The 27,531-nt window shown below is 42.0% G+C and overlaps 1 pseudogene; it reads right to left on the bottom strand.

Moving 5' to 3' along the window:
* Positions 1-24,906, bottom strand: part of LOC109063845 — a 30,035-nt pseudogene extending 5,129 nt beyond the window's left edge.
* Between the last annotated feature and the right edge of the window lie 2,625 nt (positions 24,907-27,531).

Raw genomic sequence — 27,531 nt, forward strand, 5'->3', positions numbered from 1 at the left:
ACTGACATCATTCTACTGCCTCTTCAGTCAGTTAAATAAAAGAACTGCTCTCTGAGCCCTGTCACTTTAATCAGATTGAATAAGCTTTTTTGCAATACAGTCTTTTTATCTGCACTGTTTGTTCACCTCACTGGTTTGCACTCTATCCGCTATGTGCCTTGCGCTGCTTTATTTAACTTTATTTTTATTTTTTTTTTTTACATGCCCTTATTTGTATAGTTGTGTTTTTATATTTGATCTGTATCTGTCTGTATTTTTAGGCTGTACTGTTAGTGTTATCTGTATGCACCATGGGTCTGAGAGTAACGCAATTTCGATTCTCTGTATGTATGTACTGTACATGTAGAAGAACTGAAAGAGGAAGTGACAAACCACACAGACAATCTAGAAAAGATCCGCCCACAAAGTAGTATTTCACATTAGGCCAGGACCAGCAGACTGAAGCAATAGCAATTGAACAACATTAATGTGTTAAATCAACTGCCCTAGTATTTTGTATGCATCACCTCTGCATGACGAGGAAGGTGTTGGTCATGTAGTCTTCCTCACTCTTGGTCCTGTGCAGCTCCTCGGCCAGTATGTCGTTCATGGTGCACTGCAGTAAATACGGCACCTCCACGTTCCTGTCGCCGTCAAACACACCGTACAGAGCCTCTCTGCTGCCGCAGAAGCTGTTGACCGACAGCGCCGCCACACACAGTCTGCAGACACAAACACACACACTCAGTGACCGCCACACACACCCAGCAGCTCCGAGCGCTGAGATCCACAACACACTCACTTGTTCTTGATGCCCGAGGCTTTCGGTGAAGCCGTGACTCCAGACAGCCGGCCCTCCTGCCGCCTCATTGGCTGAGAAACGACTGGAAGGGGGCGGGTCTATCCGGAAAACAGCGGATGTTACTGAAAAGATGTGGAAGATATCATGTATTATTACATGGCACACAATACACAAGCATGGTCCAAACACTTTACAAGCGAGTAAACGGCTTTGGCAAATAAATAAAACATTACAGACCGGTGGCTGATAACTTTTTTTTAAAGCCACCGAAACCAAACTGCAGTGTTTTCCAGAGAGCCTTTGTATCACATGATTGCTGAGACACTATGTATTTAGTAAAACTGATCACTTTTTATTTCATTTGGTTGCCAGTGCAACATTTCTCATTTTAGTTAGTTTAATTTGATCATATAAAAACCAAAACCAAAATCAAAACTATTTAGACATAAAAAAAAAAAACAAAAATTAATAATCTAAAAAACAATTAAAAAAAAAATACAAAAACCTTAAAATTAAAATATAAAAATAAACGAATTCAAAATATTAATAAAAACTACAATCGTATCTCAAAGATACTAAAATAACACTGGCCCAAACGAAGACATTTCAAATAAATTATTATATCAGATTATGCCGAAAGCATTGGACAGATATTAGAAGTGGCTTGATAAGTTAATGTTTTTTTTTTTTTTTTTTTTTTTTCGTAACATTTTGTAACCTATTCAATCGAATGCTCTGAGCAAAATAACACGTTTTTTACAATTGTAGGAAAATCCCTAATTGCTGATTTTTTTTAGCACTATTATTTTTGTGCATGTTTTTTTTGTAATTATTAATACCAAACGTAGTGTTAATCTGACATCACTCATTTTAAGCAGAAAGAAATGCACACATGCTCTTACTTGAGCTGCTCGAGGGTCTTGTGGTCCAGGTTCAGCCGCAGGTTTCCCGTCAGATCCAGCTCTTGAAGTTTAGGAGGTACACTGTCAGGTAAAGTGATCTCACTCAGCTCGTTACAGCTCAGATCCACACACTACACACACACACATGAGAAAAAACATCCATACATCACTGCATATTAAACACCACACAGCACGGGACAGTAAACAGATCTGCTGCACTACAATACTCACAAACTAGAGAATTAAAAACAGTTCTGTCAACAGAAACAAAGTAATGTGAAGTTCTCTGCTGGTTTTTAACATTCTGTGGTTGTGTTGACTGTGTCAGATATAATATGCATGTGTGAGTGTGTGTGTGTGTGTGTGTGATCAGACCTTCATCTCCTGGAGCTGCAGGACCTCGGGGAACACCTCGATGCAGTTGGAGTGAGCCGCTAGCGTGTGCATGCGTCTGCAGTTCAGGATGGTGGTGGGCACCGCCTTCAGCCTGTTCCCACTCAGGTCCAGCTCCTCCAGCTCCTCCAGCTTGGCCATTTTCTGCGGAGCAGAGCGAGAACATTGATTTGATGAATATATTCATTCAGAAACGTCCCGATCCTGTGCTCAAACGCTGACTCAGTTTAACAGAGAAAGAGGAAGTGACAAACCACACAGACAATCTAGAAAAGATCCGCTCACAGAGTAGTATTTCACATTAATATTTTAATATCAAGCGGTGTCATAAGAGTAAAATGAATCAGTTTGTGAATAAAAATAAAAACCATAATTTTCAATTTGAGATCAGTCATAATTGCTTTAGAAGATTTTTTAAATTTTTATTATTTCTTAAAACATCAATCATGTGAAACAAAAATGTGAAGAAAAAACATTTTGATTTTTTATATTATTTTGAAGTTGTAAAATATAATACTAATGTATTCGTGTTCACATAACGGTAGAGAGAGATTTCATTAATGTCTTCTTTCCACTAAATAATATGCTCTGGGTACTGGACTGAAGTAAGAACACAAGTTTGTCCTGATTTTCCGGCGTGTGTGTAGAGTTCAGCGCAAAGACTCGTTATTCTTCCAGTGGGACAGTTTTTCTCATGATGTTTCAGAGAATAGGCTGGGAAGGTCTGCAGGTGATTGTAGGCCATGTGCAGGATCCTCAGGTGTGTGTGTCCGGTCAGCTGCGGCACACACCTGTCGGTCAGGTGGTTGTTGGTCAGGTAAAGCTCCTGCAGGACGCTGCTGCTCTCCTCTGAAAGGCTGGACGCCGGCAGGTTCTCCAGCTTATTAGCAGACGCGTTCAGACACCGCAAACTAAACACAAACCACACCGTATTCAGAGCCAGCAGAGACAGAAGAAAGGCTGGACGATATGACATTAACATTCTACATATACTTCTTACTGACGTGTTTCAGTGTGTGTGTGTGTGTGTGTGTGTGGTGTGTGTGTGTGTAGAAATGAGAGCAGAAGAGTGTGTGTGTGTGTGTGTGTGTGTGTGTGTGTGTGAGTGAGTGAGTGAGAGTGTGTGGTGTGTGTGTGTGTGTGTGTGTGTGTGTGTGTGTGTGTGTGTGTGACCTCTCTGATTTGAGGAAGAGGTTGCAGGGCAGCTCGGTGAGGTGATTGTGTTGCAGGTCTAGCACCTCCAGCACTGGACGCTCCCACACGCTCCGCAGGACGCGCTTCAGATGATTATGACCCGCCAGGATCTTCCTCAGACTCACACTGCCCACAGCAGCCTGAGGACGGAGAGAACGTCAAACACACGCAGCGCTGGACACACACACATACTCTCACTCATCTCACTCACTGACTCACTCACTCACACACCAAGCTCACTCTCACACACACACACACACACACACACACGCACACACACACACACACACACACACACACACACTCACCACGGAGGAAGCTCAGTGATGTGATTGTGACTGACGTCCAGAACCTCCAGCTTCCTGCTGTCACTCAGCCAATCAGGAAGAGCCTTCATGCAGTTCCTGCGAGAGAGCAGACGAGAGACAGTGGTGTCATGATGTGTGTTTCGTCTGCAGTGATTTCACATCTGCTGATATCAAAACGCACCTGGAGGAGATGTCCAGGTGTGTGAGGCTGGCGGCGGCGGGGCTCAGGTGTAGCTCCTGCAGCTCTGGGGACAGAAAGCGCGTGAGCGTCAGTGGGGGTCAGACGGTGCCGTGTGTTACTGTGAGCAGTGATGCTGCGTCTTGTACCGTATTTGCTGGAGGCGTAGAGGGCTTTGAGAGCGCAGCCGCGCAGACGCAGACGTTGGAGGCGGTTCCTCTGACAGTGCAGCACCTCCAGCCGTGGGAAGACGGACGCGTCCAGCTCACTCAGACGGTTGTCTCTCACGTCCAGCTGTGTCACGTGATGCAGAAACTCCGGCTCGCGCAGCACCGCCGAGATCTGATTCAGACTAGAGACGGAGAAACAACTCACTGCATTCACTGTACACACATGACAAACACTGCAAACCCATCAACACTGTACACCTACTGGATCATACACCACCATCATAAGAGCCAGTCTTATGAAACTGAGATTCATACATCATCTGAAAGCTGAAAAATAATCTCTCCATTGATGTCTGGTTTGTTAGGAGAACCGTATTTTGTCTGAGATACAACTATTTGAAAATCTGGAATCTGAGGGAGCAACAAAAATCTAAATATTGAGAAAGATCATCTTTAAAGTTGTTCAAATGAAGTTCTTAGCAATGCATATTACTAATCAAAAATTAAGTTTTGATATATTTACAGTAGCAGACATTTACAAAATATCTTCATGGAACATGATCTTATCTTAATGATCCTAATGATTTTTGTCATAAAAGAGAAATTTATAATTGTGATCCATACAATGTATTGTTGTCTATTGCTACAAATATACCTGTGCTACTGATGACTGCTTCTGTGCTGCAGGGACACAGATATGATTTCTCTCAATGATCGGTCTTTTTACTGTTAAAGCTGTTTCTCACTCGGTCTCCTCACTGCTTCTGTCTCTGATTAATAGTTTAGAGTGTTTTATCCAGTAAAAGCTCTTTTAGTGTAACTGTAGCTGCTGCTTCTGGTGTCAGATCTTGAGTGATTTTGATCAAGTAAAGGTCAGAAAAACTGCAGTAATATCTCCAGATGAACTCTTACTGCACTGAAGCAGCTCAGCTTTACCTGATTCTCCATCAATCATGTTTTAGAGTCTCAAATCTGATCCTCAGGATCTTTTGAGGAGCGTTTGTCTCCAGAAGCTTTACTTTCACTGTTCCTCAGCGGAGGAATGATCTTCACAAGCCTCCAGAACATCTCACATCTTCTGAGGAGCCTTTATTTCTTCATCTGTCAATCACTGCATTATATGTTTGGAGCATTTACATCTCAACTCACTGAGACAGATTATTGGAGATATAGAGCACAGACTCATATTCAGATCAGTTTATGTCAGGATCTGCTCTACTGTTATAAACATCTCACTGATTTACATCTGAATCTCATCATAGAAATATCAGCATCTGCAGCAAAGTGCTCCGTTTGAGTCTCTGAATAAAATGAAGCTGTTATTCCTGCATATTCTCACTGTTTCAGACTATATGAGCCATAAAAGCTTTTTGTTTTTATGACTATATGAGCCATAAAAGCAAAATCAAAATCAAATATGATACTTACCAAAAAGCACATTTGCACTTTTCTGTCACTACATGGTTTTTTCTCTCTCACAGCTGTAGAAGTATTGTTTGTTGTTTTCTGATACCATGACATCAGAATTATTACATTAAATACACTAATGCATCTAATTATTATTTTTTACCTTTGCTGTTTTTACTTTCTATAAGAATAAAGAGCTGCCTGTGTGTTAGAGTTATTTGTGTGTGTGTGTGTCTGTGTGTGTGTTTGTGTGTGCGTGCATGTGTGCGTGCGTGCGTGTGTGTGTGTGTGTGTGTGTGTGTGTGTGTGTGTGTTCTCACCGCAGGTCGATGTGTTTGAGCGTCAGCAGACGGAAGGCCTGCAGCGTCAGCACACACACTTTATTCCCAGCCATGCAGAGCCTCTCGACGGCGGGCAGCCGCTCCAGCACCGACGGCACCTGTGTGAACTCATTGAAGGACAGACCCAGATAGACCAGCCGCTGCAGACGGCCCAGCTCCACCGGGAGAGCCGACAGCAGGTTACCGTCCAGAACCAGCGTCTGCAGTCTGACACACACACACACACACGCACACACACACACACTGTAGTGAACCTGTGCACACTGTCCAGCAGGGGGCTCCACACCACACACGAGTACAGTGTTTCTGATTAGATGAGAATCAAAAATATAGCATTCATTTGTTGATTTAATAATTATCTTAATGATTCTTACAGTCATGGGGTTTGAAAAGAAATCACTGTTTGAATCATTTAAAACTGACATTAATATTTATATTAGGAACAATATCTAAAAACTTGAAAGCAATACGAACTATCCAATTGTTTAAAATTTACAATGATTTTCTGTATTTCTTTTTTATATACCTCTGACATGTGTTTATACTTTATGTACTCTTGTTTGTACAATATGCTCGGTTCTCCCTATATATATAATTTTTTTTTATATTATATATTACATATGTTGTATAATGTAAATACATTAAATGTTCTTTAAAATTTTTTTACTGTTAGACTTAATATTATTGGTTAATATTATTCATAAAAGTAAAATAAGGAAAGTCACTGCAGAGGTGTTCCTCACAACAATATATCTGTAACATCTGAGCGATTTCTCTGTGATGTCGGAGTCTGATTGGATTGGACGAGACGTGATCATGTGACACTCACTGGCTCATGCTAGGGCCACGTCGGGGGGGACGGAGGTCAGGCGGTTGCAGCTGAGGTTGACCTCCGTCAGTGAGCTGATGGAGCAGATGGGCAGCGGGAAGCTCCCCAGATGATTATGAGAGAGATTGAGGCTCCGCAGGCGGGAGAATCTGCAGAGAGATGACATCATCAGAGCGCACGCCAATCACCTTTCCATCCGCATCCATGTCCTTAATACTTCTAAGTGCTATTACTACACAGATTAAATATCTAGGGCCATTTATTTTCTTCCCAAACTGCATGTTTTCAATTTTAATTTAACTGTTGTAATGGTTTAATTCAATTTTAATAATCAAAAAGGATGTCTAATCAGTTGAATTAATAAAATGTAACACGTTAATAACTTAGCAAATTATAACAATAATAATATATACACACATTTTTTTTTTTTTTTTTTCCAGATGTAATCAAGAAAGAAGTTGCAGCATCTACTGCACGGCCTCGGCTGGCCCTCTCGTCACAGAACTATTATTCGAGTGAATCTTCTTGAGTTTGACACGTTTGAGTGAATACTCTCGACTCTTGTAAGTGTGACTGAACATCGTTTGATTAGAGCAGAGCGGATGAAGAACACACGCCAGGAGCCTCGAGACTGACCCGATCTGACAGAAAGCCTTCAGAAACTGACCTCTGGAGCTGCAGCAGCGTCTGGTCAGCAGGAAGGAAGTTGTGCTTGAGGTTGAGGTGCGTCAGATCCTGACTGTACAGAAGATTAGGAGGCAGCTTCTCCAGACTACAGCAGGACAGATCCACCGAGCTGATCCTCTGAGACACCACCTACACACACACACACACACACAGCAGTGAACACACACACACAGCAGTGAACACACACACACACACACACACACACACAGCAGTGAACACACACACACACACACACAGCAGTGAACACACACACATACACACACACACACACACACACACACACACACACACACACACACATTATTACATACTACAGTGATCTGTGACTGTTATGTGGGAGTGTTTTAATCTGTGTTTTCATTGCAGTTTCCCTGGTCACTCTCCTGCAATTAACAGGTTAATTGGATCCACCTGAAGGGAGTCACTTTAAATCTAGGACACACATGCTCTTGCTCGGTCTCTCTCGTTTTTGCAGCCAGCACTGCAGTAGCAGTGTTTCTGCTTCTCCAGTCCCTTTTTTTTTCCCTTTTGTTATTAAAATAAACTTATTTTGATTGGCATACTTTTGTTTTGTGTCCTTTATGTTGCATCCCTAGAGCCAGGGTTGTAACAGTGACGCACATTAAAGACCCTGCAGCACAAAAGCAGTCACAACCCTCTACGGACACCTTGACAATTGAATCATCATTGGCTAGTAAATGTTTTTGTTTAATCGCCAGACTGATATATATATATACTAAATGTTTGTAAAATGGCAGTTTTTTTAAATATCTGAAAGTACACTCAACATCAACTTGATAACCATGTGTTGGATGCATATTAGTCATTTTAACTGACCATTGTAACTGGACTGATGGTGGTGCTATTTTTTGGTCATTCAGTGTTTCTGTAAAAAAATATTGGGAAAAAAACTAACAAAAATACTGATAAGATAATATCAGTGATATATGATATGCATTCTACTAATAAGAACTATAACATGCATGAAGGATTACTAAGGATTTATGAGCTTTGGAATCATGAATATATATTTTTTTTAATGACGTGACACACAGCCAAGTACGGTGACCCCATACTCAGAATCCGTTTGCTCTGCATTTAACCCATCCAAAGTGCACACACACAGCAGTGAACACACACCCAGAGCAGTGAACACACACACACACACACACACACACACACACACCCGGAGCAGTGGGTATCATTTATGCTGCGGCGCCCAGGGAGCAGTTGGGGGTTCGGTGCTTTGCTCAAGGGCACCTCAGTCATGATATTACCGGCCCGAGACTCAAACCCACAACCTTAGGGTTAAGAGTCAAACTCTCTAACCACTAGGTCACGATTAATCAGGTTGTGTGTGTTCGCTCAGAACTGATTTGCTGAAATCAAAACAGAGAGGATAATAGGTGAGCGCCAGCCAATGAGATTGTCGTTTGCACATTAGCTCCGCCCACTACTGGAGAACCCGACAGTTCCTAAAAGCTGAAGAATTCCAAAGGAATACCATTATTTTGACAGGAAAATACAATGAAGAATATTGTTTACATGCTGCGCATCAATTCTCTCTCTCTCTGCGTGTGTGTGAAAACACAGCGACGGCGAGCCGCTCTCCTTCACACTAGAGCTTACCATAAGTACGTCAAATACAGGTGCGCTGCACATCCATTCAGATGAACTGAGAAACAGCACAGATCTCTTCACGGAGAGTGAAACTCCGAGGCGCTCAGTTAGTGTTCAGCGAGTAAAAATATATCTGTGCTAAACTTACACTTAGCCTCCAACTCACACCCTAGTGAGTAAAATCTGAGAATTTATTAGCCATCGGCTAATATTAGACATAATTAGTTGCCCAGAGTGAAGATTTAGTCGTATATGCGAGTGATTTACTCACAATGTAGAGGGTTGATTATTACAAGTAAAGCAGATCGTAGTCTAGACTGACAACAATACATTGTATGAGTCACAATTATACATTTCTCTTTTATGACAAAAATCATTAGGATATTAAGATAAGATCATGTTACATGAAAATATTTTGTAAATTCCCTACTGTAAATATGTTAAAACTTAATTTTTGATTAGTCATATGCATTGCTACGAACTTCATTTGAACAACTTTAAAGGCGATTTTCTCAATATTTAGATTTTTTTTGCACCCTCAGATTCCAGATTTTTAAATAGTTGTATCTCAGACAAATATTGTCCTCCTAACAAAACCACACATCAATGGAGAGATTGTGATGTATAAATATCAGTTTAAAAAAACTGACTTTTGTGCTCCAGGGTCACATTTACTGTTTGTATTTCACACTGTAATGGACAGAATGTGAATGTGACTCAGTAAACGGCACTAACACATGACACGGTGATTCAGTCTAAACACATGCGTGATCACATTAACCCAGGCTTTTCTAATCTGAGGCTCCCGGAGGACCAGACACGTCTCACGACACACAGCCGTCTCCGCCGGAAAATAGGCTGACCTACTTTCATTTGTTTGGGATGCTGCCTTCGTGGTGGAGTATGCTAAAGTAGGACTCCCAACTAGGCTCTCTCATACACACACACACACACACACACTCACTCACACACACACACACACACACACACGCACACACACGCACACACACAGACACACCTTCGCCGCCTGCCGGTGCCAGCGCAGGCGTTCGGTGAAGCTGTCGAAGCTGATGTAGTAGGTCTGACTCTGAGGTCCCGCCGAGCTGAAGGCCAAACAGTGACTGTGTTTCTTCACCTCTTCCACCTGAACACACACACACACACACACACTGTCACCAGAGCGAAAACGCAGTGATGAGTGTTCATCAGCGTCACAGGTCTGTTTAGATCATGGCAGACAGCACTCAATATTTAGTCTAGCAGTCTAGAACAGAAATAAACACTGAGAGACTATGAAACACACTCTGTTTGTTTAGCACTTCATCATCAACTCTCAAAAAACCACCAGAGAGAGCCTTACACCTCACTAAACAGTGTCCACTATACCTGTCCCCTCACTGCGCTCGCTGGTAAAGTAACCCGGATCTGGCCCATACGCTTACATGTCAATAAAATTTCCAGATATGAAATATATGTCGTCACATGACAAACAAACTTACATGAAACCTGTTAAAAAATTAAAGAATTTCATATAAGAATATAAATCTAGTCCAAAAAATTATGTATGTTTAAGTATGTGTAATACATATTTGGACACATTTCTGTCCATTCTAAAACATATCATTATCATTCCATTTTTATGTTGAAAATTTGCATAAGTATATATAAAAGACACACTTATTAAAAAAAAAAAAATTACAAAAAACAAACATATAGATTTTTTTGTAAATATGTTGTTTTAATGAATTTGCATATATAAATAAAATATATATTGTTGACATGTTTATATATATATATATATGCTACATAAGCATAACCTGGTGTTCAGCACATGTAAGCAATATAAAGTGAATATTGTGAATATTGCAGTCAACTTAATTTTTTTTTTTTTTTTTTTAAAGACTGGGCCAACAAATTAGTTCCAGATCCTGTCCTTTCATTCTTATGGTCTGCAAAAGTCTGAATCTAAACTAGAGCAGGTTAGTTTCTTTCAGTAATTAATCAATTACACTAAAACCAATTTTTTAAGCAGTAAAAGGGATCTGTAGGTAATCCTGTCGGACGGCTGAAGAGAGAATCTGTTCTATTCGGACCACTGTGTGCTCTGGGAGGGATGCTGTAGGATCACTGGTTTGGGACACACATCCCTCATATAACAGGAGTTCAGTACCTTTCCTCCGATCAGTGGCAGGATGTGCATCTTGCCCGTATGGCTGGCCTTCACGGAGGACACCATCAGACAAGTGCCACATAAAATCACCTGCCGTCGACTCCAGCGGTTCACCGGCAGCTGCAGCTTTCCTTTCCGTACGTTATATGTTCCGGAGAGCTGGATGCGCTCTGAGTTCTCAATGCTGTGAGGTTTTTCCTGCAAAAACAGAGAAAAACATGAGAGTGACTTCCCCAATCCACTCCTACAGTCAACACATGCAATACAGCTTCAGAGGTGCATCTCCGTTCACGACACGAAACTGCTGGTTTACGCTGCTCTGTACTGGAAACAAACGATTACATGCAATTCAGCAGTCTGGTCTAGTCAGGAGTGGAGTCCAGCGGTCGGTTCTAGTCGCGAGTGGAGTCCAGCGGTCGGGTCTAGTCGCGAGTGGAGTCCAGCGGTCGGGTTCTAGTCGCGAGTGGAGTGGACGTCCAGCGGTCGGGTCTAGTCGCGAGGGGAGTCCAGCGGTCGGTTCTAGTCGCGAGTGGAGTCCAGCGGGTCGGTTCTAGTCACGAGTGGAGTCCAGCGGTCGGTTTCTAGTCGCGAGTGGAGTCCAGCGGTCGGGTCTAGTCGCGAGTGGAGTCCAGCGGTCGGTTCTAGTCGCGAGTGGAGTCCAGCGGTCGGGTCTAGTCACGAGTGGAGTCCAGCGGTCGGGTCTAGTCAGGAGTGGAGTCCAGCGGTCGGTTCTAGTCGCGAGTGGAGTCCAGCGGTCGGGTCTAGTCGCGAGTGGAGTCCAGCGGTCGGTTCTAGTCGCGAGTGGAGTCCAGCGGTCGGGTCTAGTCGCGAGTGGAGTCCAGCGGTCGGGTTTCTAGTCAGGAGTGGAGTCCAGCGGTCGGTTTCTAGTCAAGAGTGGAGTCCAGCGGGTCGGTTCTAGACGCGAGTGGAGTCCAGCGGTCGGGTCTAGTCGCGAGTGGAGTCCAGCGTAGGTCGGTTCTAGTCAAGGAGTGGAGTCCAGCGGTCGGGTCTAGTCACGAGTGGAGTCCAGCGGTCGGATCTAGTCGCGAGTGGAGTCCAGCGGTCGGGTCTAGTCGCGAGTGGAGTCCAGCGGTCGGGTCTAGTCGCGAGTGGAGTCCAGCGGTCGGGTCTAGTCACGAGTGGAGTCCAGCGGTCGGTTCTAGTCAGGAGTGGAGTCCAGCGGTCGGGTCTAGTCAAGAGTGGAGTCCAGCGGTCGGTTCTAGACACGAGTGGAGTCCAGCGTGGTCGGGGTCTAGTCGCGAGTGGAGTCCAGCGGTCGGGTCTAGTCGCGAGTGGAGGTCAAGCGGTCGGGTCTAGTCGCGAGTGGAGTCCAGCGTCGGGTCGGTTCTAGTCGCGAAGTGGAGTCCAGCGGTCGGGTCTAGTCGCGAGTGGAGTCCAGCGGTCGGTTCTAGTCAGGAGTGGAGGTCCAGCGGTCGGTTCTAGACACGAGTGGAGTCCAGCGGTCGGGTCTAGTCACGAGTGGAGGTCCAGCGGTCGGGTCTAGTCGCGAGTGGGAGTCCAGCGGTTCGGTTCTAGTCAAGAGTGGAGTCCAGCGGTCGGTTTCTAGACACGAGTGGAGTCCAGCGGTCGGGTCTAGTCACGAGTGGAGTCCAGCGGTCGGATCTAGTCACGAGTGGAGTCCAGCGGTCGGGTCTAGTCACGAGTGGAGTCCAGCGGTCGGGTCTAGTCACGAGTGGAGTCCAGCGGTCGGGTCTAGTCACGAGTGGAGTCCAGCGGTCGGGTCTAGTCACGAGTGGAGTCCAGCGATTGGTTCTAGTAAAGAATGGAATTCAGAGTTACTGAGAGCAAAAATCAACAGTCAGTACTAGTAAATAACCGAATTCAGCAGTCAGAACTAGAGAAGGAAACCGAAATTAAGCAGTCAGTACTATTATAAAGCAGAATACAGCAATGTGTACTGGTAAAGCTTAGAATTTAACAGTCAGTATTAGTATAGTACAGAATTCAGCAGGTCAGCTCTAGTGGAGAAAGATTTAGTCAGTACCAGATCAGAATTCAGATAACATGTCTGAATGCATTAAATAATCAGCAGAGCTCTAGGCTGTATGGAGTGAGTTTACATTCGCCATTGATACACAGATATACAATATTTTCTGCCATAAACTCGAATTTATCAAAACGGGTTGATTTATCAGTAATCTCTGACTCGTGTGCGGTATTGATCCTGCACTGAATGGTGAGATGTGGTTCTCTCGTGTATCTCAGTGAGATCTCAGCTGACTTTAACTGGGCAGCAACATTTCTGCTTTCATTCTAAGACAGAACAAGTCAGATCTGACCCAAAAGCAGCAGCAGTATGTGGGTCAGGACCCCACGGTACACCACATGGAGCGCTGGAGCCCACTTTACAGCACAACCTTCAGCACAGGTTTAACATGACACCCCAACCTGAAACCTGATTTCAAACAACACCTCACACAAGCAGGTCTGAGGCTTTCTGTTGTTATTATTCATATTATAATATATATATATATATATATATATATATATATATATATATATATAGATATATATATATATATATATATATATATATATATATATATATATATATATTCATTATTATATATTATAGCGATGTCTACAAATTTCGCATCAGACGATGTCTACATTTGTGATGGACGATGACGTGGGTGAGGCGGGGGGTATGGGGGTTAGGGGGGTATGGCCAAAGCATGAATCTTTATAAGGGAAAACAACTAATGATTCCTAACACCGTGTCTACACCGGATGCGAGCGATACGATAAAATACTATAGAACCACTGATCTATAATAGAGACTCACTATAGATAAGTCAATAGAACTCATTATACTCAGTGATTATAATGACACCACAAATCTATTTTCCGCGTTCTATTATGACGAGCTGACAGAAATTTTAAAATGATTTTCAATGGTCGCTTTGTCCTGCCAGTGTAGAAGTGCCGGCTCAAACATTGTGATGTCTATCAGCCCAACCTTATTCACAAATGATCAGTTACAGTGTTATCTCTTGTGTTACGTAGTGATCTGTACAGTAAAGGAAACAGAAATTAAAATAGCAGTTTACAAATACTGACGCTGTAGACAGACAGGCACACAGACAGATCTCACATGGATCTTAAGCATGATTTAGGCGTGTTGTGCTTTTTCCCCGGGTGTGATCCTGAGAGAGGAAACCACAGCCTTTCCTGCGCGAGAGCTCTTCTCTGACTGACAGAACCATGAGCGGTGTTAGCTACACGGCTATCCCACTAGAGTCACACCATCACATTTGATGAGCTTTTAACCAGTTTACCAAGTCAATAAAGTGAGGCTCACATAACAGAATTCATTTGAGTTTTCTGCATTGAATCGTCTGGCTGTTCAGAGGCTTGAATTAGTCCACCAGCCACAACGCTGTAAGTGGGATGAGTAGAGAGCAGAATTCAGCAGCCATAACTAGAGAAGAGACTCCAGTTCAGGAGGCAGTTACTAATAGAGAGCAGAAGTAAGTAATCAGTACTAGTGAAAAAGGATACTTCAACAGTCAATACAAGTGAAGAGCAGAATTAGGCAGTAGAGGTCGACAGATATGGGTTTTTCTCTGGCCAATGCCAATATTTAGATAATAAAGGCAGGCGATGGCCGATATAATAATGCCGATTTTTTTGGCTGATATGTTTGGACAATTTTCTTTAACTTTTTTCTCCATGTCATAAAAGATATAATAGTAACAGTTAGAGTAATAATACACGGTTCAAAACTTAAGCACCTTCTCAAAACAGCTCTGAAGTATGCTTTTTGTTCATGTTTGTTGACAGACACCAGTGTTTCCCGCAGATTAATGCTCTGCCAGCAGGAGGCGCTGTGGGAGCGGAGATACAGCGGTTTCCACGGTAACAGCTGTAATCAAATAAGCACTGCTTTATCAGGCCATTACAGAAAAGACGAAATAATAAATGACATCGAAGCTTTTCTGAAGACGGTCGGTTCTTTTCAAAGATGAATATAAAAACACGCGCTGCATTTTAGTTTTGAAACGTGCAGTACACAGTTTATTCAACAAAGTATAAGCCTTTTGGAAAAGCTATCGGTGGCAGTCAGTTCTGATATTGTGACGAGCCGCCACAAATAACTCAATGTATGGGAAACACTGGACACTGCTGTAAGTCAAATGGATTTTAAGTGATGATAAAACAGTCAGTACTAGTGAACAGCAGAATTCAGCAGTCAGAACGAGTAAAGAACAGAATTATTACTACTGCTACTAAAAAAGGCAGAATTCAGTAGTCTGTACTACCAACAATCAGAATTCAGCTGCTGGTAATATGTGTATTACATAATTCAGCAGTCAATATTACACAATTCAGTAGTCAGTATATTAATAAGAGAATTCATCAATCAGTACTAGTGAACTAGAATTTAGTTTACATTGGCCATTGAGAAACAAATGTACGTGTTGTGTTCTGCATTAAACCCTAATTCATGGAAAACGTCTGTCTACAGCATGAAATGTGGTGAAGGTGTCCAGGGACAGACGCCCTGCGGTCGCGGGTCAGCGGTCTGGCCGAGGTTTGACTCTGTTTTTAGACACCTCATCCTGTTTTGAGCGGTTTAGGGCAGATGCAGTCCTCTGGGTATCCGGCACAAAGCAGAAGAGGGTGTGCGTCCAGGCTATATTTGTCCAGTTCTGCTCGTGCGATCTCATGCACTGGAGAAACCGCCTGCGTGACATACTGGGGCTAGAACTCCTGAATAATTTCTTTCAGGGGTTTAAAAGGTTCATGACTGCGTGTGACACGTAATGTAGGAGCGCCGCGCACCACAGCTGCTTTACACAATCACAACACTTTCTCTTTTCTTTTTTTTCGAAAACGGAAACTTTCACGAGAGATTTTAGATACCTTCATAGTTAAGTATTTGAAATGACTTCTCAAAAAAAATTTGTTATCAGAGGGAAACATCCTTTCAAACAAAGAGTAGATAAAAATGAAAGTACAAGTAGTCCAAATGATCAGGTTTCACACAGTTTGTCACTAAATGAACACGAGGAAGAATGAGATTTTATCAGTGATGCTCTAAATTTACACAGCCCTAGTGAAGACAGAAAATCCTAGCCACTAACGTCATTTCACTGAGATGATGTCATACAATATAACAAAACGTGACAATATCAATTCAATTAAGTGTTTAGAATGACAGAAGACATTAACCTACAGAATGAGCCAATTAATAAAAATGAAACAATCACACAGCTCTGGAAATCATCTGGAGATAATAGGCAGCTGCTGATATAAGCATGAACAAGTGCTACACATGCCCAAACATTAGAATAAATCATGGGTGTCAAATGCACAAAATGAATGAAAACCCCAGAGAAACACTGCCATACATCCCAAATATTAGCAGACAGCGGCGTTCATCTGCTTGGAGTTTATTCACCCCTTCACATCTGTGAGAAAGTTCACACATGAAAACTCAGTAAGCCTAATTAATTCTTGTTCTAAGAAAATAGCCTACAGATTATTTCCTTCTTTTTTTGCGGAACACAAAAAGAGAAACAACAACAACAAAAAATCTGATGGCAGTGTATGGTGACCTCCTTTAAGCTGCAAACATGTCATAAAATAATCCCATGTGTATATTCTGAGCACGTACAGTAACAAACCGAAACTGTAGTTTATTATTAGGTGAAAAGCACAGAAGCACATCAGTTGCTGAAATCAAGATGAGTCAAAATCATGACAAAACACACGAGGCCCGTAGACGTCAGAAAAGCAGTGTAAGTCTTCTCCGAGCTGCTGTGCTCTGGCTGAGAGGACTAAGCCAATATTATATACCATGTGTTGCTTTAATATACAGCTAATTAAATATTTTAAAATGAAACATTTGCATGTGTTATTTATAATGAAATCTCTGGCTCTGTTAATAGTGTGTAACAGCACACGTCCCTGAACAAACCCGTCAGATTGAAAGCATCGCTCAGGTGTGCAAACATCCTGACAAGAGTGTGTTCACACACATCATAAACGTCACACACACGTCTGAAGAATGCTGTAAACGTGACAGGGAATGACATACTACAGATGAGCAAAGCCTCTAAAACTCACCGCGCGGCCCAGAAAAGAAATGATCCGTTCAGCTGAATCTCTTCACTAACTGCACTTCTATTCATCATTAGTTCTGAGAGTGTTTGAATCATCCGGTGAATGCATGAATGTTTTGTGAATGTATGAAGTCAGTTCCACCAACATCTTCCGCTCACAGTAATGAACTATAGTATCTGTGTTATATTTTTAATGTTCTTGGAGTCTAGGTGGCACTTCTGTGGAGTATTGACTTATAAAACACAACATAAAAAGCCTGATTTAAATCCAGCAGAGCCAGACGGACACTCCGCTCATTCAGACCAGTGTAACGTGTGTGTTTAACAGCGCTAATGATGGGCGTCCAGTGCCACATTCACAGCTCTGTGTCAAAAACAGACTGGCTTCAAAATAGCAGCATTAGCAAAAAACAGATATTCACTGAATGCTTATTTGACTTATTTGTGTACTTTGTTTCAGTAAATTGATGAGTCGCTGTGATGGCTCTGATGTCAGTCACAGTTTCAGTACAGAAACACACACACACACACACACACACACACACACACACACTGATGCGGAGTCTCCTGAAAACCTCATCTGGATGCAGACGCTCCATACACAGCAGCTACACACCGAAACACAGCACTGACTCAAACACATTTACAATGCAGCATTTCTCGCTTTTGTTTAGTTTAACTTGATGTAATACATTTTTAAAAACTAAAAGTGAAATACAAATAAAAAAGTTCAGTTTCAGCATGCACCTTTTTCCTAACGAGTCTACTGCGTTTTAAATTATGGGAGGCTCTCGCAGTTCGGGGAAGTTTCACTACAACAAATCATTTAAAATTATAAGATTGCACTACAAACAATCATTATCCATCAGTTTGACTGAATGGGCTGTAAATATTCATTTTGTATTTTCAGCAGAATAACGTACGTTTGGTATATTAATGTGACGTCATATAACGATATCTGTAGAATATCTCTTTTCAGCCCGCTGCATTATTTCATGTTTCTTTTGTATTCCTCTGTAAGCAATTTAAAAAAGACAACATATACTAGGGCTGCACGATATTGGGAAAAAATTACATTGCAATATTTTATTTTTCTGCGATATATATTGCGATATGAAATCTAATCTAATTCTTTCTTACAAACAAAAATGGGGTGAGCACACTTACATTCATTTTAAATGATTTAAACATCAGAGTATTATTTAAATTAGAGTAAATTATTTGTTTGTAACTTTAGGATATGGTTTGAATTGTTAACATATTAACTAACATGAACTTACCACGAGCAATACTTTTGTTACTATATTTATTAATCTTTGTTTATCTTAGTTTATAAAAACACAGCTGTTCATTGTTTGGTAGTTACTTCACAGTGCATTAACTATGTTAAGAAATACTGTACAACTTTTGATTTCAACAATGAAGGCTATAGCCTAAATGTTGAAATTAATGTTGTAGAAGTGCAGTTTAGTAATAGTAAATGTAAAATAATGTAGTTAAATAGTTTAATAAATAGAACATTATTGTAAAGTGTTACAGATTTTTTTTATACACTAATTCAGACGTCTCGTGAGTTCAGTGTTGGACAGGTCAGATGTTTAAACCATTCATTAAATTGAATCGGTTCAAATGAATCATTAGTTCGTGAATCAGACGTGTACGGCACGCGTTGTGTAATTATCTCGGCAGTTTAGGATATCGCACAAGATTTCACAGAAAACATTTCATCACTGGATAGTTTTTTTTTTTTTTGTTCGACACCATCGTGTCAATTGATTTTGATTAATATGCGCGAGGGAGAGAGAGCAAGACAGCGCTCGTGTTGTTTGAAGACGGTGAAGGTGAGCCGGGGCCGGGGGCGCGCGCTCTCTCTCTCTCTCTCTCTCTCTCTCTCTCTCTCTCTCTCTCTCTCTCTCATATGCGCCCTGTTAAACTGACAGGACTTAAAAAACACATGCAAATGATAAACTTTCACTCTATGGTTAAGCTGTGCAATTAATCCGCCAATCACATTCGTCAAGGGCCGGGGAGCAGCTGGCCCGTACGGTTAATGAATAACGGATCAACTACGACAGCCTACATCGCAAATCCTGCGATGTGACTATCGTGGATTCGTACATCGCGATATCGATGCTTAAACGACACATCGTGCAGCCCTAACATATACTGTGCATTTGTGTTCTGCTCTCCAGATTTGATTCACAATATAACCATGAATAACACACTGAGAAGCTTTCAGTTTCTCTCCCAAAAAAAAAAAAAAAAAAAAAAAAAAAAAAAAAATCCTCACGTCTCTTTCCAGGTTGCTTTCACACAGAGGCCGAAAAAATTTACTTGTTATGAAATACAGACATACAGTATATTACTATAATGATGTTTAACACGTCTGTAATATTGCTGCATGCGGATAGAAGCTGGATCTCTAGGAGTTATTCATGGTGTGCTGAAAGTAATTTGTTAATGCTTTTGCACTTTTACATTTCCTTTCAATGACTGATGGTTGAAGGGTGAGAAAAATAACGTCGCCTCATCACAACCAGTTTTTGAAAATGCTTATTGTGTTCACAGAGCGAACCTTTTCCTCTGAGCTGTGTTTCTACTGTACTGACTCATGAAACTCCGTGTGAACGCATGCAGAGAATCAGACACGTGACGGAGATAAAGAGCAGAACGACACGGAGAGAGAACTAGACACACACACACACACACACACACACACACACACACACAAGCCTGAGCGGGCTGAGCTGTTTGTCAGAGACTAATACAGTTATGTAACACAGTGACACAAAGATTCAACAGCAGCATCATCATGTGATCTTAACATACGTGTGCGTGTCCCAAAACCAACCCCTGGGTGCTGAATCGAGCAACATAACTCGACACGAGGAGTCTGTGCTAACATGACCTGAGCAATGCATGTGTGTGTGTGACATGAACACTCATAACCCGCTCTGAGAAGGACACGGGAACACAACCCGAGCGCTTGTGAAAGATGAGAAACGGCTGTTCTCCGATCACTGATCCTGGCACTCACTCACTAGAGCTCCACTTCAGCTTCACTCATTCATGATCAATCTCAAACATTTCTAACCACTACCAGCTATTACTGATCTGACAACCCCTGCAGCTCACCGGATTAATAATGAAGATCATATTCAAACTGCTTTCTTCTTCCACGAACATAGATAAAGGCACAACATAAACATTAACAATGAGCAATGCATTTGTTCCCGTAACTGTTAACTTGCGTAGCTAACAAATGCATCCTCCCTGTGAAGTGTTGTTATATTAATCCTGACTGGATCATGTAAGTGTGAGTGAAGAGCACTATCACAGCTACAGAGTAAACATCGCTTCATCAGGAGAATAAACATTCATATTTCATGTCTTTCTTCCTCGTGTGCGTCTTCTTTAGGACTCGGCATCACAGCAGCAATATGACATGTTTAGATATTATATGTTTATCGTATGAAGTTGTTTTAATAAACTTGATTTGTTCTTCATGGTCTCTTAATCAGCTGCTTTATCAGTCAGATCAAACATTAATAAAATGTCATTTAAACAGCGAAATATACTTCTTATATCAAATCAAGCATTGAGGCTACATATCAAATCCATAACTGTAAGCCATTTATCATATTATTCACAATCTGCAGGATAGGAAATGTCTCAAACTGTGGCACTTCAGTGTGTCTACAGACTCTGAAACACGGCTGCCTGAGATTCCCGGACCCAGGACCGCGGCTTTAATCAACACAACCTCTGCCAGACGCCACAGAAGCTCAAAACTCAGCCACAGATCCACAGACAGAAAGAGTCGTGCTCCTGAACAACAGAATTATTTCTAAAGCATCACGGATAACACAGCATCTCATGTGAAAGTACTGCTGAAATGTAGCTTTTTTTAAAAAGCATTCAAATAAATGAAAAAATTTTTTTATTTTTTTTTTTAAATCTAAGAGTTTATTGTACTTTTAAACAAAATAAGTTTTGCGTTGAGTATCATATTTGATCATCAGGCTTTTATGGCTCATATAGTCTGAAACAGTGAGAATATGCAGGAATAACAGCTTCATTTTATTCAGAGACTCAAACGGAGCACTTTGCTGCAGATGCTGATATTTCTATGATGAGATTCAGATGTAAATCAGTGAGATCTTTCTAACAGTAGAGCAGATGCTGATATTAAATGATCTAAATATGAGTCTGTGCTCTATATCTGCAGTAATGTGTCTCAGTGAGATGAGATGTAAATGATCCAAACATATAATGCAGTGATTGAGAGATGAAGAAATAAAGGCTCCTCAGAAGATGTGAGATGTTCTGGAGGCTTGTGAAGATCATTGACCATAAGGAGGAACAGTGAAAGTAAAGCTTCTGGAAACAAACGCTCCTCAAAAGATCCTGATGATCAGATTTGAGACTCTAAAACATGATTGATGGAGAATCAAGTAAAGCTGAGCTGCTTCAGTCCAGTAAGAGTTCATCTGGAGATATTACTGCAGTTATTCTGATGCTTACTTGATCAAAATCACTCAAGATCTGACCCCAGAAGCAGCAGCTGAAGCTGATTACACTAAAAGAGCTTTTACTGAAAACACTCTAAACTCTCAATCAGAGACAGAAGACATGAAGAGAAGAGTGAGAAACAGGATTAGCAGCGATGTAATAAAGTAGGCTTCATATGTAGTATATCAGTCTCAGAGGAGGATCTGATCCACTGTAAAAGCTCTTCTTAAATCAGTTTTTAAGACCACGGCTCCAACAGTTGCTAAGATCCAGTCCTGCTCTGCTCAGCGAGTCCCAGTCTTTCCTTCCTCACAGCCCTGTTGTTCTCAGCGGCGTGAATGAATGAACGCTGGCGAGAGACGCTGAACAGCATCTAAATATCCAGAGCTCTCTCTCTTCACCCTCCACTGCACCAGCAGCATTCAGCCTTTCATTACAATCACAATGAACAGACCGGAACAAGAGCGCCGTCCAAACACACAATGGTTTTGTGACCATGTCATGAGCATCCGTGGGAGCAGAGACTCAGTGACGAGAGAGAGAGAGAGAGAGAGAGAGAGAGAGAGAGAGAGAGAGAGAGAGAGAGAGAGAGAGAGAGAGATAGAGAGAGAGAGGTAAAGAGAGAGCGAAGAGAAGAAGAGAAAGAGAGAGAAGAGAGAGAGAGAGAGAGAGAGAGAGAGAGAGAGAGAGAGAGATCCATGGGAATGTAAACATGGAGGATCATTGTGAATTCATGCTTGTTCTGGAGTTGTATAGACCGTGCCTGGAGGCTCTCTCTCACGCAGACTGCACACATGTTCTGTCTGCATGTAAACATTACTGCAAAGCAAAGGTTACTCATCTGTCAAGTTCTTTCTAAAGCAAGTCAATAAATCAAGGGTTGTTGCACTATTTTTGACACGCACGTGCCATTTAACAACCCACTGACCCTGACGTCACGTGCACTGATATTCTGTGTTTCTCAACACTTCTGTTAAGTTAAATTGGCAATGTTATTCATCTATAACTCTTTCTGGTGTAAACAAGTAAATGAAGGTTTGTAGAAATATTCTGGACATGAACGAACTCCCTGACATCATGTGACCTCTCTCCTCAGATCTTCTGCATGCACACGTTTGTAAAGCAAAAAACTGTATAAAGAGCAATGCAAAGCCACTGCACGAGTCTGTTCTGAACGGCCAGCATCTCACGGAGAACTCAAATATTTCTCACATTCACTTCACAGCACCTTATCTGTGTCCCTGCAGCACAGAAGCAGTCATCAGTAGCACAGGTATATTTGTAGCAATAGACAACAATACATTGTATGAGTCACAATTATACGTTTCTCTTTTATGACAAAAATCATTAGGATATTAAGTAAAGATCATGTTCCATGAAGATATTTTGTAAATTTCCTACCGTAAATATATCAAAACTTAATTTTTGATTAGTAATATGCATTGCTAAGAACTTCATTTGAACAACTTTAAAGATGATTTTCTCAATATTTAGATTTTTTTGCTCCCTCAGATTCCAGATTTTCAAATAGTTGTATCTCAGACAAATATTGTCCTCCTAACAAACCACACATCAATGGAAAGATTATTTATTCAGCTTTCAGATGATGTATAAACCTCAATTTCGAGAAATGTACCCTTTCGACTGGTTTTGTGCTGCAGGGTGACAGATGTTGACACTAAACACACTGAACTGTCAGCGAGACACTTCTCCTGAGGGAGGTTATGAAGAGATCGATCACTAGGGCTGGGTATCGCTCGGATGTTATCAGTTCCAATTCCATTCTTATCGATTCAAATGTGATTAAAAAAATGAATCAAACATTTAGATATCAAACATATCTTTCTGCTGAATATTTAATTGCTGTTGAATACCATGAACAATAATCAGCGGCTGCATTAAAACTGGACTGATTAAGAGCTGTGTGTGTGTAATATAGAGCTGCACGATTCTGGATCAATAGACTTTTCTTTACTTTTATAGAGTTTGTAGTTCTCTCACAATTCCAAAGAGAAATATCAGACACCTACACATGTCATGGAATGATTCACTGACTCACTCTAGACTGACTCGTTTCACTGCTGGACGAATCAGTTTCTGAATGAATGACTCCGCAGACACCTGAACGAGAGATGAACACAATGTGACACAAAGTATCCGATTCTGGAAATGGAACTGATTTTTGATTGGCAGCCGCCAGCAGAGCGTGAAGATGAGCCACAGTCGGCGTTTACTCTCAGTTCAGACGCTGATGTAAACACCTGGTGACGCGAACACGGTTACCTGCGTAGAAGCGCAGCAGCGAGCCCAGCTCGGGGTCCATGCCCTCCTCCTGAACCCGCCACGGGTCCCTGAATCCCAGCTTAAAGAGGAAGTCGTTCTGGAGCTGCAGGGGCCTCTCCTCGGGCCCCAGGCGCCGCGCCGCCTCGCCGTGCAGCTGAACGTACAGCGCGGGTCCGGAGTCCCAGTCACCCGCGGGACCCGCCTCGGCTCCGTCCGTTACCGAACAGTCCAGCTCCAGCTCGTCCGAGGAGCTGCCGTACGCGTCCAGGCCCTCGAGCGCCGAGGCGTCGGTGCCCAGAGTCATGTCGTCGCTGAGCGAGTCCCGGTGCCGGCTGAACCGGGCCCCGGAGCTCAGGTCGCTGCTGCTCTCCACATCGGAGCCCGCGGACGGTTTGACGGAGTCCTCGTCCCGGGGCTCGGTGTCGATGTCCTTCTCCAGCAGCAGCAGCCGCAGCCGGTCTCCGTCGCAGTGGCCGTTCACGTCCGTCCTGGGGGTGAGCCTCAGGACCGAGCCCGGTTCGCCGCTCAGGCGCTGCGCGATCTCGGCCGCGGTGCAGTCCGCGGTGCACAACACGAGCCGCGGCGGGAGCGAGCGCACCGTCAGCCGGTCGTGGACGTGCACGGAGCCGCGGCGCAGGTCCCGGCGGACCCACTGCCGGTCGCACAGCTGCAGCGGAGCAGCGGCTCGGTGTCTGTGCCGGTCCAGAGACGCGTGCCTCCTCACCCTCCTCCTCCTCAGCTCGGCGGGGCTCCGGTTCTGACGCGGGCTCGACGCTCCCTGGCCTTCGTCGTCTTCTTCGTCGGCCGCGGATCTCAAAGCCGCGCTCAGAGCGCTGCTTTTCTTCAGTTTAACGCTCTCCATCCTCGCGGATCGCTCTTTAGTCCATCTGAGCGGGGATACGACGCGCAGAGGGGCGTCATGAACGATCGCGGCGCGCCGCTCGGCAGCGGATCATGGAGTCTGAAAGCGGACGAGGCAAACCTCGCGAGAAACAAACGCGCGAGAGTTCGCGAAGGCGCAGGAATCAGTGTTGCCAAGTCCGCGGTCTGCCTGCTACTTTGTGGCTAGAAGATATACAGCTAAACCGGAAGCTAACAATAAATTTAATTTTCTACCATTTAGACTTTACCCCAACCCTAAACCTACCCCTTACAAAAAGCAAAAACAATAATTATTGTTGTACAGTGTGACAAAATGTTCACTATATTAATGTGTGCATGGACGAACCTGTATAGCATCTAGCCTTAACCTGGGTTTATTTTTACATAGATATATATTTTCATGTTCGTGGATTTTCCCAATAACGTGATATTTAGCCCCTGGAATGCGAATTTTACCAGAAACAAAAACGTGTATTTTGGCAATTGAGGAGATTTTAGCGTAAAACCTGGCAACCCTGACTGACCGGACTGCTGTTTTTCGGCTCTTTTGATTCCGCTTCGGATTCGGCTCTTTTGGCTCGGCTCCCTTAGAAGAGTCGGCTCTTACGGCTCCCAAATGGCTCTTCAGTTATCACTCGGAGCCTTCTATTTTTAGCAATTTTTTTATTCAGTGTTTTTTATAAAGGCCTTATTTCTATGAATTCTTTCTTTGCAAAAAATAGAGTTAATATTATTTAACATTTTAATAAAACTTTAATTGAACACAGAACCACAGCAAACAAATCAAACAAATAAAGGCAAAAGTGTTAACGTTAAGAGACTTCAGTCTTTAGTGCAGGCTGTCATTCAGAAATATCAGATGCCTCAGCTTTTGTGTGCTGAAGAGATTTCTCCTCTCTCTCTGTGATTATAAGTCCTGTCTTTGAGCAGACTTTTATGAAAACACTAAAGAAAAAACATACAAACCATTCATAACTGCTAAACTGGGCTACAGTAGAAGGCTCTGTCTGAAGACTCGGCTCTCCTCGGCGGGAGTCGACTCTTCTCGTTCACTTCAAAGAATCGGCTCTTAGAGAACAACACACTAGTTCATTCCTCAGGCGGACGCTTCAGAGATATCATTTATTCTGTGCTGGTATTTTGTGTGTTTTAAACCATTTCTCGTTCGTTTTACAAGTTGACTGCGTTTTGTACATTCGTGAATAAAAAGTGCGAGAACACGAGACGCTCACTGAAGCCTCGCGAGAATGTGCTTGTGTTAGTATTTTTAACTTAATCTTGACACTGAGAGTCGCTAAAATCGAGTCGCTGTCATCATTTGCACTGTGAAATATTAATAAACTGCAAGAAATCCGATGTGCGCATTTTCGGCACAAAACTCCATTTCCCGAGATGCACTGCGGCGTTCGTTTTTATTGGCGCGTCATGTTCATCCGTGTTATGTTCATAAGTTATAAAACAGTTCGTCAGGTTAACCCTTCCTGCTTTACATGACAAAACATTCGTCAGAAGTTTAGAAAAGTAATCAAATGTTATGTTACTTTAAGAAAGTAATTAACATTATTATTAAACATATAATCTGTACATGTAATCTGTAACCTGCTACATTTCCAGAGTAACCTTCCCAACACTGGTACACAAATACAATCACTCAAGTGCTACTGACTGAGAGATACGGAAGACACATTTTTTTTTAACATATATATATATATATATATATATATATATATATATATATATATATATATATATATATATATATATATATATATATATATATATATATATTTAATTTTAATCTGCAAATTTCTTTCCTTTTTTTCTCAAATATGGCCACTTTGAATTGACCATACTGAATAAATACTTCCTAACTGATCATGTCAAGACATGAAATGCAATAAAACATGTCATATACTGTCCAATACAAACATCTGCAATATCACTTACATTTACTTTGTATATCATTCCTTATTCACATTCCTTTGGATAATTAATATAGCTTAGCTGTACATATATTGTGTGCTGTCTATGTTGTATGCTGTGTATTTTTATATATTCCCTAATTTTATTATGCTCCGTGTCGCTGTCGTTCTGTGTGTGCACAGGAGCTTGTGTCTCCAGACCGTGTGTGTGTAAAGATCACTGAAGCTCTCTCTGATCCTGACGCCTGCTGGACACAACACTGCAGAAACACAAGAAGAACACCTTTACAACCAGCTGCAGATATCTGTATACAAAGTCTTTATGAAGTGCCTGCTTTCAGGAATACTACCGTGGCTGGTTGATGCTGGAATTTTGTCTAACAAACAAAAAGCTTATATTGAGCGACAAGACATGAATGAGCATGTTTTTTGCTTAAAAGCATGAATCTGCTAAGCTATACATTGATTTGTGTACTTCTTCCGCCACTGATGACGATCCACATGAGATCCTCCAGCCATCAGGAAACACTCGCACAGCTTTCACTAACGGTTTTAAAAGTTATATAAATGTTAGGACAAAATATTCTTAATGTTTATGAAATGTTCACTTTATTATTATGTGATATTTGTTCTCATAACGTTGAGAAAATGTTCTTAGATCTACATTCTCCAAATATTCTGATGATGTTATTTGTACTCCATGAATGTTCAAAGAAACATTTTTGTAACCGTCAAATAATTTTCTAATCATGACAAGAAAATTAAGAATATTAATAATAAATGTTTAAATAATGTTATTTATTTTCAGGTGAAAATTAAGTTAAAATATTCTAATGTTGTTCTAACCTTTAAATAAAGTCAAA

This window comes from Cyprinus carpio, chromosome B2 (assembly GCF_018340385.1).
Source record: "Cyprinus carpio isolate SPL01 chromosome B2, ASM1834038v1, whole genome shotgun sequence".
NCBI lineage: Eukaryota > Metazoa > Chordata > Actinopteri > Cypriniformes > Cyprinidae > Cyprinus > Cyprinus carpio.